This window comes from Anolis sagrei, chromosome 1 (assembly GCF_037176765.1).
Source record: "Anolis sagrei isolate rAnoSag1 chromosome 1, rAnoSag1.mat, whole genome shotgun sequence".
In the NCBI taxonomy this organism is placed as follows: Eukaryota; Metazoa; Chordata; class Lepidosauria; order Squamata; family Dactyloidae; genus Anolis; species Anolis sagrei.
Genome location: NC_090021.1, coordinates 32,176,232 through 32,188,411, shown reverse-complemented (window position 1 = coordinate 32,188,411; position 12,180 = coordinate 32,176,232).

The following is a 12,180-nucleotide window of genomic DNA, read 5'->3' as shown; positions in this document are numbered from 1 at the left end:
TTGTCACCTTCCAGTCGGCAGTGATCTATTGCAGCTCGAGATTAACCAGCTGTGCTACAGCCCAGCCCATGACAGTTAAAGTAGCATCCAACTTGTGACTTATGAAATGACTCTTTCATGGGGTTTTCTTGGCAATATTTGTTCAGAGTGGTGTTGTCTTTGCCATTCTTTGAGGCTGAGAGTGTGTGACTTGCCCAAGGTCACCCAGTGGGTTTCTATGGCTGAGTTGGGATTCAAACCCTGGTCTCCAGAGCTGCCGTCCTTCACTCAAACCACGACATCATGCTGACTTTCCAACTGCAATTCAGATACACCTTCCCAATTGTGGAAAACACACTAATTACACATAATTAGTTAGGCATAACTCATAATTTCCAAGTGGTTAAAAGGGTTTCAGCAGAGCGCCTTTGCCAAATGGACCTGGAAATGCCAAGGAGAAAAAGTGGGATGTTGACACACAAAGCATTCCTCCCATCTGTGAGATGTTACTCTTATCTTGGGTGAAAGAACCAAATCACATAGCACTGATAGATTTCCCATGGCTTAAATTTCCCTGCGTGGTCACTGCAATTTACACACATATGGTAATATCCGGCGCTCGCGCCGGCAGCAACGGAAAGTTCACGAGCTTAAAGGTCCGTTGGAGCAGCCCCTCCCGCCCCCCCTCTCCTCTATAAATAGCCCTCCCCAGAGGCTGCGTCAGTTCTTTTTAAATCCGCGCTAAAAACGGCAGCATCAAGGAAAGGAAATGAGTACAACCTCTTTTAAGAAATGTGCATTGTGTCCAAATAAGTATCCGGACAACGATGCTCATCAACATTGCCTTGTTTGTTTGGGAGAGGGCCATCTTTCCCAACCTTGTGAAATTTGCAAGGCATTTACGCCGCAAACAAGAAAAAATAGGGAATTGCGATTAAAGGCGGCGTTATATGAACAGGCTTTACTTCCCCCCTTAGAGGGTGGCTCAGATAAGGCCGATCCAGCTATTAAGAAGAAGAAAATAATTAAACTAAACAAAATTAAGGCCAATAAGCCCTCTTAAAGAGGTGAAGGGGCTATGAATCCTCAGTCGAAAAAACATCAGAACCTCTCTAAGGAGGGGGATGTGGCATTGCAGGGCCAACCGCCTACTAAGATGGCGTTAACGGCCCATGAGGGGGAGAAAATTGAAGGAGTAATCCTTCAGATACCTGCTGAGACGATCCAGAAAGCCGCTGCGCCCCCATCGGCTTCGGTGTCGACACCAATCCTGGCTCAGGGCCCCACTGATACCGTGGCTTCGGTATCGAGGCCCCTTCTTTCGCCAACTGAAGCTGTATTGATGACTCCTCGACGCGCTCGAGGACGTGCTCCTTCGCGTACCGCCTCCAAAGATGGCGGACGCCGGCGTCGGAGCCGCTCGGCGCCGAGGCCATCAAGCTCCTCCTCTGACTCCACCTCGAGCTCTAGCTCCTCCCCCGTAAGGAAGAGAAGCAGGAAAGTGAGAACTCATAAGAGCCCGGGGAAAGATTCCAACGTGAATGGGAAGGAGAAGCCTTGTCAGTCTTTATCTAATGGGACTAATCAAGGAAGCCAGGACTGGAAGACTGGGCATCAGAATAACCTTGGCCAGTCAATGCCTCCTATAATGTCCTATGGGGGAGTCATCCAAGGAGGTCAACCCCAAACTATCCATCCCTTTATGAGTCAAGGTGGAATGGTGCAAAGTAACCAGTGCCAGCCATCACAAATATTTTCAAGCCATGCGGGTATGTTGCAAGGCATGCAGTTTCAACCCCCTAATCCTTTTATGTGCCAAGGGGGTTTCTGGCAGATGGCTCCGAATGGTCAGATGCTTTATTGCGGAGCACCAATGCTTACGCAGTGGCCTCCATCTAGCAATAATTTGCACACTGCGTCTGCTTCTGGTCAAGTTCAAAAGGTGAAAAAACATACTTCTAAATCGAAGAAAGGTCACGCCCTTACTTCTGAGCCAACAGCTCTGCAAGATCAACTGACACCTCCTATACAATCAGAGGTGCAGCATATAGATGAGTGCCTTTCCTCGGAGGAGGATGTGATTATTCAGGACACTTATGATGACATGGAGCAAGATGCTCCCAATGAAGAATACTTGAAATTTGCATCACTTATAAACAGAATGGTTCGAGCACTTGACCTTCCAACTCCGAAACAACCGGAGTCAGTGGAAGACCCAATGTTCCCTGCGGAACAACAGGCACCTGTTACTTCAACGGCTCTTCCAGCTCTACCCTACCTGTTAAAGCTTACTAAGACAGTTGAAGGCTCTCCTTCATTGGCCCCAGCTATCCCAAGAAAGGTGGACAACCTTTATAGGATTGATGTATCATCAGCAAGCTGGATTGCAAGACCACCTATCCCAAATACGGTCATAGCAGAGGTAGTGAATGGTCAAAAAGGCAAGAAATTAAATCCTACTCCTTCTGATAAGGAAGGAAGGAAGGTAGATGCTATGGGTAAGAAGGCCCATATGACTGCTGGACTCTTTACTAGAATGGCTCATTTTGCGACCTACATGAGCGCTTATCAGACTCACTTATGGAATAAAGTGCTTCCATACATAGACCTCATTCCAGAGAACGAACAACGTTTTCCTCGAGCATTCCACTCAGAAGCTTTGCTGTTAGCGAAGTTCCAAAAGGACTTCGCCAAGCATATGGCTGAAACTGCTGGGAAGCTTTTCAGTAATGCTACTTCTATAAGAAGGCATGCTTGGTTGCGTGCATCAGCTCTATCCGAGGAAGGGCGTTCTCTGGCGGAACATCTACCTCTCCACGAAGAGGGTCTTTTTCATCCAACAACGGATGAGAGACTGAAGCATAATCAAGAAATGAAAAAAACCATGCAAATATATGGCTTCCCAAAGCAGGGATACTTTCAACATAAACCTCGATGGCAGTCATCTCCGTCATACTACAGAAGAAATTCTGGTAGTTTTTATGGAGGCCAGCAACGTCAGCGTGCGCTTCCGAATTCTAAGCCATATGTTCCACGAAAGCAGACCTTTGGGCAAAGAAACAAGTTCCAGCCTTACCAGAATAAGCCTAACCGCCAAGGGGGAGGCAAGCAGCGTTTTTGACATTCCCACAGTAGATGATGGGAAATTTGACTTACCTAGTTTAGAACCTTCTGTTTTACTACAAAGTTGTAACTTTGCTGTTTGTGAGAATCTGGAAACTATTACTTCAAATTTACCTTATTTTGGGGCACGTTTAGCCCCTTTTTATGATGCATGGTCAGGTATAACTACTGACTCCTGGGTTCTTCGGATTATTAAGTTTGGTTATTTGATTGAATTTGAAAATTTGCCGCCCGTAGGTCTGGTTAAGACTACGCCTCCCTCTCCTGCACTTTTGGAGGAGATTGAGACTTTACTATCGAAAGGAGCAATAAGTCCAATATCTACGTCAGCGTATGGACAATGTTTCTTCTCCCGTTATTTTTTGATATCTAAAAAGGGAGGTGGCTTACGGCCAATATTGGATTTACGAGGGGTGAATAATTTTATAAATACTAGAAAGTTTCGTATGGTTACATTGAAGATGATCCTTCCGTTGTTAAATAAAAATGTTTGGTTTGCATCAATAGACTTAAAAGATGCTTATTTCCATATTTCCATTAATCAACAACACCGTAGATACCTAGCATTTAAGGTCGGTAATCGAGCCTTCAATTTTAACGTATTGCCTTTTGGCTTGGCTACTGCACCAAGGGTCTTCACAAAATGTATGGCCACAGTAGCAGCGTACCTCCGCACGTCAGGAATAACGATTTTTCCATACATTGATGATTGGCTGATTGTTTCGAGTTCGAGAGAGAAACTCCTATTGCATATCGACAAAACGTTGTTTCTCCTCCAGTCCTTAGGTCTAATAGTGAACTGGGAGAAATCCAACCTCGTCCCATCAAGAAGAATGCAATTCATCGGAGCACTCTTGGATTCGGAGACTCAGAAGGCGTACTTACCCGAAGACCGCTTCGAAAGACTGCAGAATCTTATACTCCAGATTGTAAAAAGAAACTTCATGAGGGCCAAACAAATTCAGATAATTTTAGGGCATATGGCGTCAACAACAGCGGTGACTCCACATGCACGGTTGCATTTCAGGCCCATCCAATCTTGGTTCCTGTCAGTTTTCAACCCATTGTTACACAGCTCCAGTATGCACCTGTCTTTGCCTGTGGAACAACGCGAACACCTTTTATGGTGGACGGAACGCCACAATGTTTGTGTTGGCCTTCCTTTTCATCAACCCAAGCCTACCAAAATACTGACGACAGACTCCTCACTCACGGGTTGGGGAGCACATGTAGATGGGTTAACAACCCAGGGGATATGGGCTTCTGTAGAAACCTCATACCACATAAATCTGTTAGAGCTGTTGGCAGTAGAGAAGGCACTGAAAGCTTTCGAACCAATTCTGAGGCATCAGGTAGTCCAACTGGTAACAGACAATACTACAGTAATGCATTATGTGAACAAACAGGGAGGAACCCATTCAAGGGGTCTACTAGAAGTGACACTCAGAGTGTGGAATTGGTGTATAGTCAGGGGCATTCATCTGATGGCAATACATCTACCAGGGGAGCAGAATGTATTAGCAGACTTTTTGAGCAGGAACCCCCTCGCATGCCACGAGTGGATTCTGAACAGGCAGGTTGCAGCGCTACTATTTCAAGCTTGGGGCAGACCAGAACTAGATCTGTTTGCTTCAGCCCAGAACACACAGTGTCATCTATTTTGCGCCAGGAAATGCCAAAAGCTGATGCCCACTTGCTTGGGCGACGCTTTTCTGCTACATTGGGGGGAATGGGAAGTTTACGCATTCCCTCCATTTCCCCTCATACATCGGGTGGTATCGAAATTAGCCCAGGATCGGGCTCGAGGGATTCTTGTTACCCCGTGGTGGCCCAGGCAACCATGGTTCTCCCTAGTACTGGAGATGTCCAGGAGGATATTCAAACCACTTCCTCAGAGAGAGGACTTACTAACGGAGAAAGACGGATGGGTGCTATACCCGGATGTCCAGAAATTGAGACTAACAGCTTGGCGCATATTTCCAGCCCAGTAAAATTAATTATGGAAGCAGCCCAAAGACAGTCCACTAGAAGGTCATACATATATAAGTGGTCGAGATTTTCGAAGTTTGCTCAAAATACAGGGACAGATCCCACTAGGGCTCCAACTTCTTTAATATTGGATTTTTTGGCCCATTTAGTTGATTTGGGTTTATCCTGGTCATCTTTAAAATGCTACTTAGCAGCATTATCCTGGTTTAGGAGGAAGGCAGGCTTGCCATCATGTTTTAGCGACCCGTGGGTGACCCAATTTATGAAAGGACTGAAGAATCTGAGACCTCCAGTAGCACCAATTGCTCCTTCATGGAGTTTGGAGGTAGTACTTTCAGCACTGATCAAAGCCCCATTTGAACCATTGGCGACGGTAGATATGGCATATTTGACATGGAAAACAGCATTTTTAGTTGCTGTAACGTCAGCACGTAGGGCGGGAGAACTGTGTGCCCTTAGGTGCGATGAACCCTACATGAGAATCCATAAAGATAAAGTGATTCTAAGACCTGATATATCCTTCCTTCCGAAGGCAACAAGTAAATTCCATTTATCACAGGAGATTATACTACCAGCTTTCTTTCAGGACCCATCCTCTTCTTTAGAAAAGAACTTGCATATGTTGGATGTGCGTAGGGCTCTTGTGTATTATATAGACAGGACAAGGGGTTGCAGACAGACAACCAGGTTATTTTTGAAGTACAGAGAGGATTCTGTAGGACTTCCTGTCTCCTCACAAAGATTTTCGTCCTGGATTGTTTCCACTATTAAACTTGCTTATCAGTTGTGTAGGAAAGACTTACCTTTACAGGTTAAGGCGCATTCCACGAGAGCAGTTGCCACTTCGACGGCGTTTTTGAAGGGCGTTCCACTTGAGACTATCTGCAGAGCAGCTACTTGGTCCACACCTACGACTTTTGTGAAACATTACAAGCTAGATGTCCGGTCAAAAGCGGATGCAGCATTTGGGAGAGCGGTACTTTTTTCAGCTGTGGCATGACGCCCTCCGTCCGGGTTGCAGGTTAGCAGCTCGCTAGTCTACCATATGTGTGTAAATTGCAGTGACCACGCAGGGAAAATATGGGTTGCTTACCTGTAAACATAGTTTCCCTAGTGGTCACCTGCAAATTTACACAACCCGCCCTTCCTCCCCTCCTGTTAGAGTGTCATGCCCCAGCTCTTTTGTTGCGATTTTAGCGGCGGAAGAACTGACGCAGCCTCTGGGGAGGGCTATTTATAGAGGAGAGGGGGGGCGGGAGGGGCTGCTCCAACGGACCTTTAAGCTCGTGAACTTTCCGTTGCTGCCGGCGCGAGCGCCGGATATTACCATATGTGTGTAAATTTGCAGGTGACCACTAGGGAAACTATGTTTACAGGTAAGCAACCCATATTTTTTTTTATAGAAAGAGAACACAAAACCTTGTCTATCAGGAAACAATCAGGGCCAGCTAACACCTCCCAACAAAGGATTCCCCCAGGCAGGAAGCAGCCAGGCTTTGAAGCTGCAAGGCTATTCGATGTTAATCAAGGTGGCCAATTGCAATATTCACACCTACCTTAAACAGACAGAGTTCTTTCTCCGACCCTGGACATTATTCTACAGATATATAAACCTTATTTGCCTAGTTTCCAGCAGACCTCACAATCTCTGAGGATGCCTGCCACAGATGTGGGCAAAACATCAGGAGAGAATGCTTCTGGAACATGGCCATACAGCCCAGAAAACTTACAACAACCCTTGTCTATCTGTCCAGCATAAGCATCATGATATATCGATGCATCAAGCTGAACAGAACTACCTGCATCTCAGAAGCATTGCACTATTTTTAGTTCAACTTATCCATTTTATATGATTTTTTTAAAAAGGCATCTTTTTGTATTTTATCCTACAAACTTTCTCCGCTGTTCCTCCTCTTCTCCCTTTGATGGAACACAGTTTCCCAACAGAGGCACATGAGCTAATTAAATGTTCAAAGGATTACCCACAAAAAAAGCTTGTACATTGTTTAAAAGATTGCAAGGAATCCTGTATTTTATCCTATCTTTCGAAAAATAGCTTTGTTGCCCAGCTGGATTAATTCAATTAAGGTACTACTATTTTCCTTCCCAATGTTGAGCTGAAATCTTACATTCACTGTTAGGCAGAGTTTGGAAAATAATTGTAAACGTTACTACAATTCAGGGTGCATCTACTACACTGTAGAATTAATGCAGTTTGACTCCACTTTAACTGCCATGGCTTAAAGCTATGGTATCCTGAGATTTCAAACGTGAGTAGATCAATAGGTACTGCTCTGGCAGGAAGGTAACAGCGCTCCATGCAGTCATGCTGGCCACAGGACCTAGGAGGTTTCTATGGACAACGCCGGCTCTTCGACTTAGAAATTGAGATGAGCACCAATCCCCAGAGTCAGACACGACTGGACTTAAAATCAGGGGAAACCTTTACCTCTTTACCCTATCAGCACTCTTTGGCACAGAAGGCTAAAGAGCTTGTAAACCAACACCTCCCATGATTCCATGGCATGAAGCCATGTCAATTAAAGTAGAGTCAAACTGCATTAAGTCTATAGTGCAGACACACCCTACTTTCCATGAAATCTGTTTTTTTTGTATTAAAAATAATAATAATGACCAATAAAAGTTGTGTCACAACTTTTCATACACGTCAACACTGCACTTTACAAACAACTACACTAAATAAAATTTAGTAGACTTTCAAGGGGCTACTGCATCTCCTTATTCTTTTTATAAATGTTGCTTTAGTTGCTTTTATAGTTAAAATACTACAAGAATAATAGTAACTACTACCGGTCTTGGAGTCATGTGCAATTAGTTAAAGTAACAATACTTTAAAACAGTGTTTTTCAACAATGCCGTGATTGATTTTGTCATTTGGGAGTTGCAGTTGCTGGGATTTATAGTTCACCTACAACCTTCTGAACTCCAACAAACTATGGAATTGAACCAAACTTGGCACACAGAATTCCCATGACCAACAGAAAATACTGGAAGGGTTTGGTGGGCATTGACCTTGAGTTTTGGAATTCCAGTTCACCTATATCTAGAGACAGTACTGTGGACTCAGACAATGATGGATCTGGACCAAATGTGGCACAAATACCTAATATGCCAAAATGTGAAAATCCTGCATATCAGATATTTACATTATGATTCATAACAGTAGCAAAATTACAGTTATAAGGTAGCAACAAAAATAATGTTACCACAACATGAGAAAATGTATTAAGGGGTCACGGCATTAGGAAGGTTGAGAAACACTGGCATCGATGTACAGAAGTGAAACTGCAAAGTTTAGCATTGCAACAGAAGGGAAAAAGGTTTGGCAAAACCCAAAAATCCCCTGTGAGGGTCACATGAAGCTTATACGCCGCCACCACCACCTCCTTTTTTCACCCCCATGGCCTCCTTATGAGCTCCTTAAAGAAATACCAACATCTGTAAGAGGGCTCTTGTGATTTTAAAGTGACTACTAATCAAAATACAGACAGAAACAGCATAGTGTAGCTGCTTGAATGTTGGTCGGACTAAAGCTGCAGACGGCCAGGGTTCAAATTCCCACTCATCCCCTTAAACCCAGTGAGTGACCTTGGGCAAGTCACACTCTCTCTGCCTCAGAAGAAGGCAACAGCAAAGAAATCCTGCCAAGATAATCCTTGGATTGGCTTGCCATATGTTGGATTTGACTTGAAGGAGCATAAGAACAAATAAAAGTATTAATTTCTGCTTGAATCAACATGATGCTTTCAAGTTGGTGAACTACTGCCAAGAAGGAAATACAGCCAGCTCTCTTGCTCAGCAACTTTTCAAATGTGGCCTAATCTCTTACAATTGCTTGCTTCCTACTGCAATGAGCACAATATCTCCTCCTGACCCAGAATTTTAAAACTTCATTCATAGTTGCTCTCCATTAATGTCGGAATAACCCAGATGCCCAATCATCCCTGGCATTAATTGTTTCATTTGGCATGACATAGCTAAAGATGTCTGGAGGCCAAATGCCATTCCTCCCATGGATGGCACAGAATGCAGGGCCCATCCTGTCCATTTCCTCCTTAGGCTTTAGTGCAAACAGAAATTGCTTCCTGGAGGAAGTTTTTCCACCTGTAACCACTGTTTGGGAGAAAAGAGGAGAACGAGACATGGCACATCACAAAGCAGCCTTGCTCCAGAGAGAAAACTATACCAATTTGTTGCACAAACAATCAGTCTTCTAGGTATCACAAACAGATTTGTGATGCCTAAAAGCAGGATTGAGCAAACTGAAACGGACATTAATAAATTGATGGATGTATCAATTAATGGATGTGGGAAACAGTCTGGTTTAATGGGTTGAGTGCTGCATTAAAGCTCTAGAGAACGGGATTCAAATCTTTGGTCAGCCATGGAAATCCTCTGGGTGACCTTGAACATGTCACATTCTCTCAGTTTCAGTGGAAAGCAAAGACGAAATCTTGCCAAGAAAATACTATGAGAGGTTTCCCTTAGGATTGCTAGTAAGGGTTTTCCCTTTGACATTAAGTCTAGTCATGTCCGACTCTGGGACTTGGTGCTCATCTCTATTTTCTAGCTGAAGAGCCGGCGTTATCCGTAGATGCCTCCAAGGTCATGTGGTCAGCATGACTGCATGGAACACTGTTACCTTCCCGCTAAAGCAGTACCTATTGATCTACTCACATTTGCATGGTTTTGAACTGCTAGGTTGTCAAAAGCTGGGGCTAACAGCGGGAGCTCACCCTGCTCCCCGGATTCAAACCACTGACCATTTGGTCAGCAAGTTCAGCAGCTCAGTGGTTTAACCCAAGTCACCACTGGGAGCTCCTAGAGTGCATCTACACAGCAGTTCATCGGTTTAACCCGCAGTGCCACAGGGTCGCCATAACTCGAAAACGAGTGGAAGGAACACAACAGCACAATACACCTCACTGTTCTTCCTACAAGGGACCCAAGGAGATTTGCAACATGGCTAAAATAAGACAAAACTAAAAACCTGAAAATTTCAAAAATTAAAAAAAGTAGTTACAATATAATATTATGCATAATTAAAAACAGTAAGCCATAATATAAAAGGTTTAACATTAAAGATACAAATACAGGGCACTTACTGTCTTAAAATCCTTTGATATGGTTCATTCATATTTATATCCCACTTTTTATCTCCCAAAAGGACATTAGAATAATAAGAAATCACCCTTTTCTCCTTGCTTGCATGCTGGTCGCTTCTGTGGTGAGAGAATCAGCTGTCCACGAAGACGTTGCCCTGGGGACGCCCGGATGTCTTGCAATCCTGCGAGGAGGCTTCGCAGGGGAGCGTGCTTGCTCCTCAGGGGAGCGTGCTTGCTCCATCCATGTTCAACAAATGACCAGCCATTGCCAGAAGGGACAGAGAGTTTAATCTATGCTGATGATTGTGCCATTACTGCTCAAGCAGGGAGCTTTGAGATGGTAGAACAGAAGCTTTCCGAAGCTCTAGGTGCTCTTACTGCTGAGTAGGCATGCCCAGTGTGGAACACATCTCACCACACTAAAACAGTGGATGTGGCTCTTAATGAGACATGCCGCATTATCATGGGATGTCTGCGCCCTACACCACTGGAGAAATTACACTGTTTAGCCGGTATTGCACCACCTGACATCCGCCGGGAAGTAGCAGCCAATAGTGAAAGGACCAAGGCAGAGACATCTCACGGCCATCCCCTGTTTGGGTATCAGCAAGCACGTCAACGACTTAAATCTAGAAATAGTTTTCTAAGATCTACAGAGACACTCACTGGAACACCTCAACAAGCAAAAGTCCAAAAGTGGCAGGCTCAAACCCAGAACCTCAACCAATGGCCGATACCAAATGAGAGACTCCCTCCTGGGTACACAGAAAACTGGGCGACTTGGAAGGCACTGAACAGACTGTGCTCTGGCACCACGAGATGCAGAGCCAACCTTCAGAAATGGGGCTACAAAGTGGAATCCTCGACATGCGAGTGTGGAGAAGAGCAAACCACTGACCACCTGCTGCAATGCAACCTGAGCCCTGCCACATGCACAATGGAGGACCTTCTTGCAGCAACACCGGAAGCACTCCAAGTGGCCAGATACTGGTCAAAGGACATTTAATCAACTACCAAACTCACAAATTTTATATTTTGTCTGTCTGCTTGTTTGCTTTGATCTGTTAGAAATGTAATATAATTGACTGGTTGCCCTGACACGACAAATAAATAAATAAATAAATACCCTTTTCTCCTTTCTCCCCAACTTATTTTAGCTACTACAAACTCAATTAACTCAATTAAAAATGCAAAAGTAGGTGACCCTCAGTAGAGGAGAGAAAAAGAGGCAAAATCTTCCAAAGGCAAACTGCTGCTGGCTCTCCTGGCTTTTGCATTTTTCCTAGGTAATAACTTTTGCCATCTTGACCACACTTGGATGCTGCTTGACCACACATGTCCCAGTGTTAATCTATGTGTTAATCTATAACATATTGAAGGGGGTGCCTTACCTACCAGCAAAAGGACAGTAAAGAATTTAGCTTCTAATTGCAAGGAATTTCAAAGCCTGGGAGCAATCACCAAGAAGACCTTTTCACATGTGCTGACCAGAAGACCTCCTGTGAATATCTTAAAGGCACATCTGCATTGCAAAATTAATACAGCCTGACACCACTTTAACTGCTGTAAGTCAATGTTATAGAACAGGCATGGGTAAACTTCGGCCTTCCAGGCAAACTTAACTCCCACAATTCCTAACAGCTGATAAATCTGAAACACCTGGAAAACCTTTGTTCGGAGGTGTGTGCTGACCCTGATTGTTCCATGTCTGGAATTCCCCTCTGAGTGTTGTTCTGATATTATAGATTTTTAAAATACTGGTAGCCAGATTTTGTTCATTTTCATGGTTTTCTCCTTTCTGGATTTCCCCAAGCAGGAACGAGCCTGGCTTTGAAGCTCCAAGGCTATTCAATGATAATCAAGCTGGCCAATTGCAACATTCGCAATTGCCTCCAAGAGTTTTCTCCCACCCTGAACATTCCACAGATATATAAACCCCACTTGCCTAGTTTCCAACAGACTT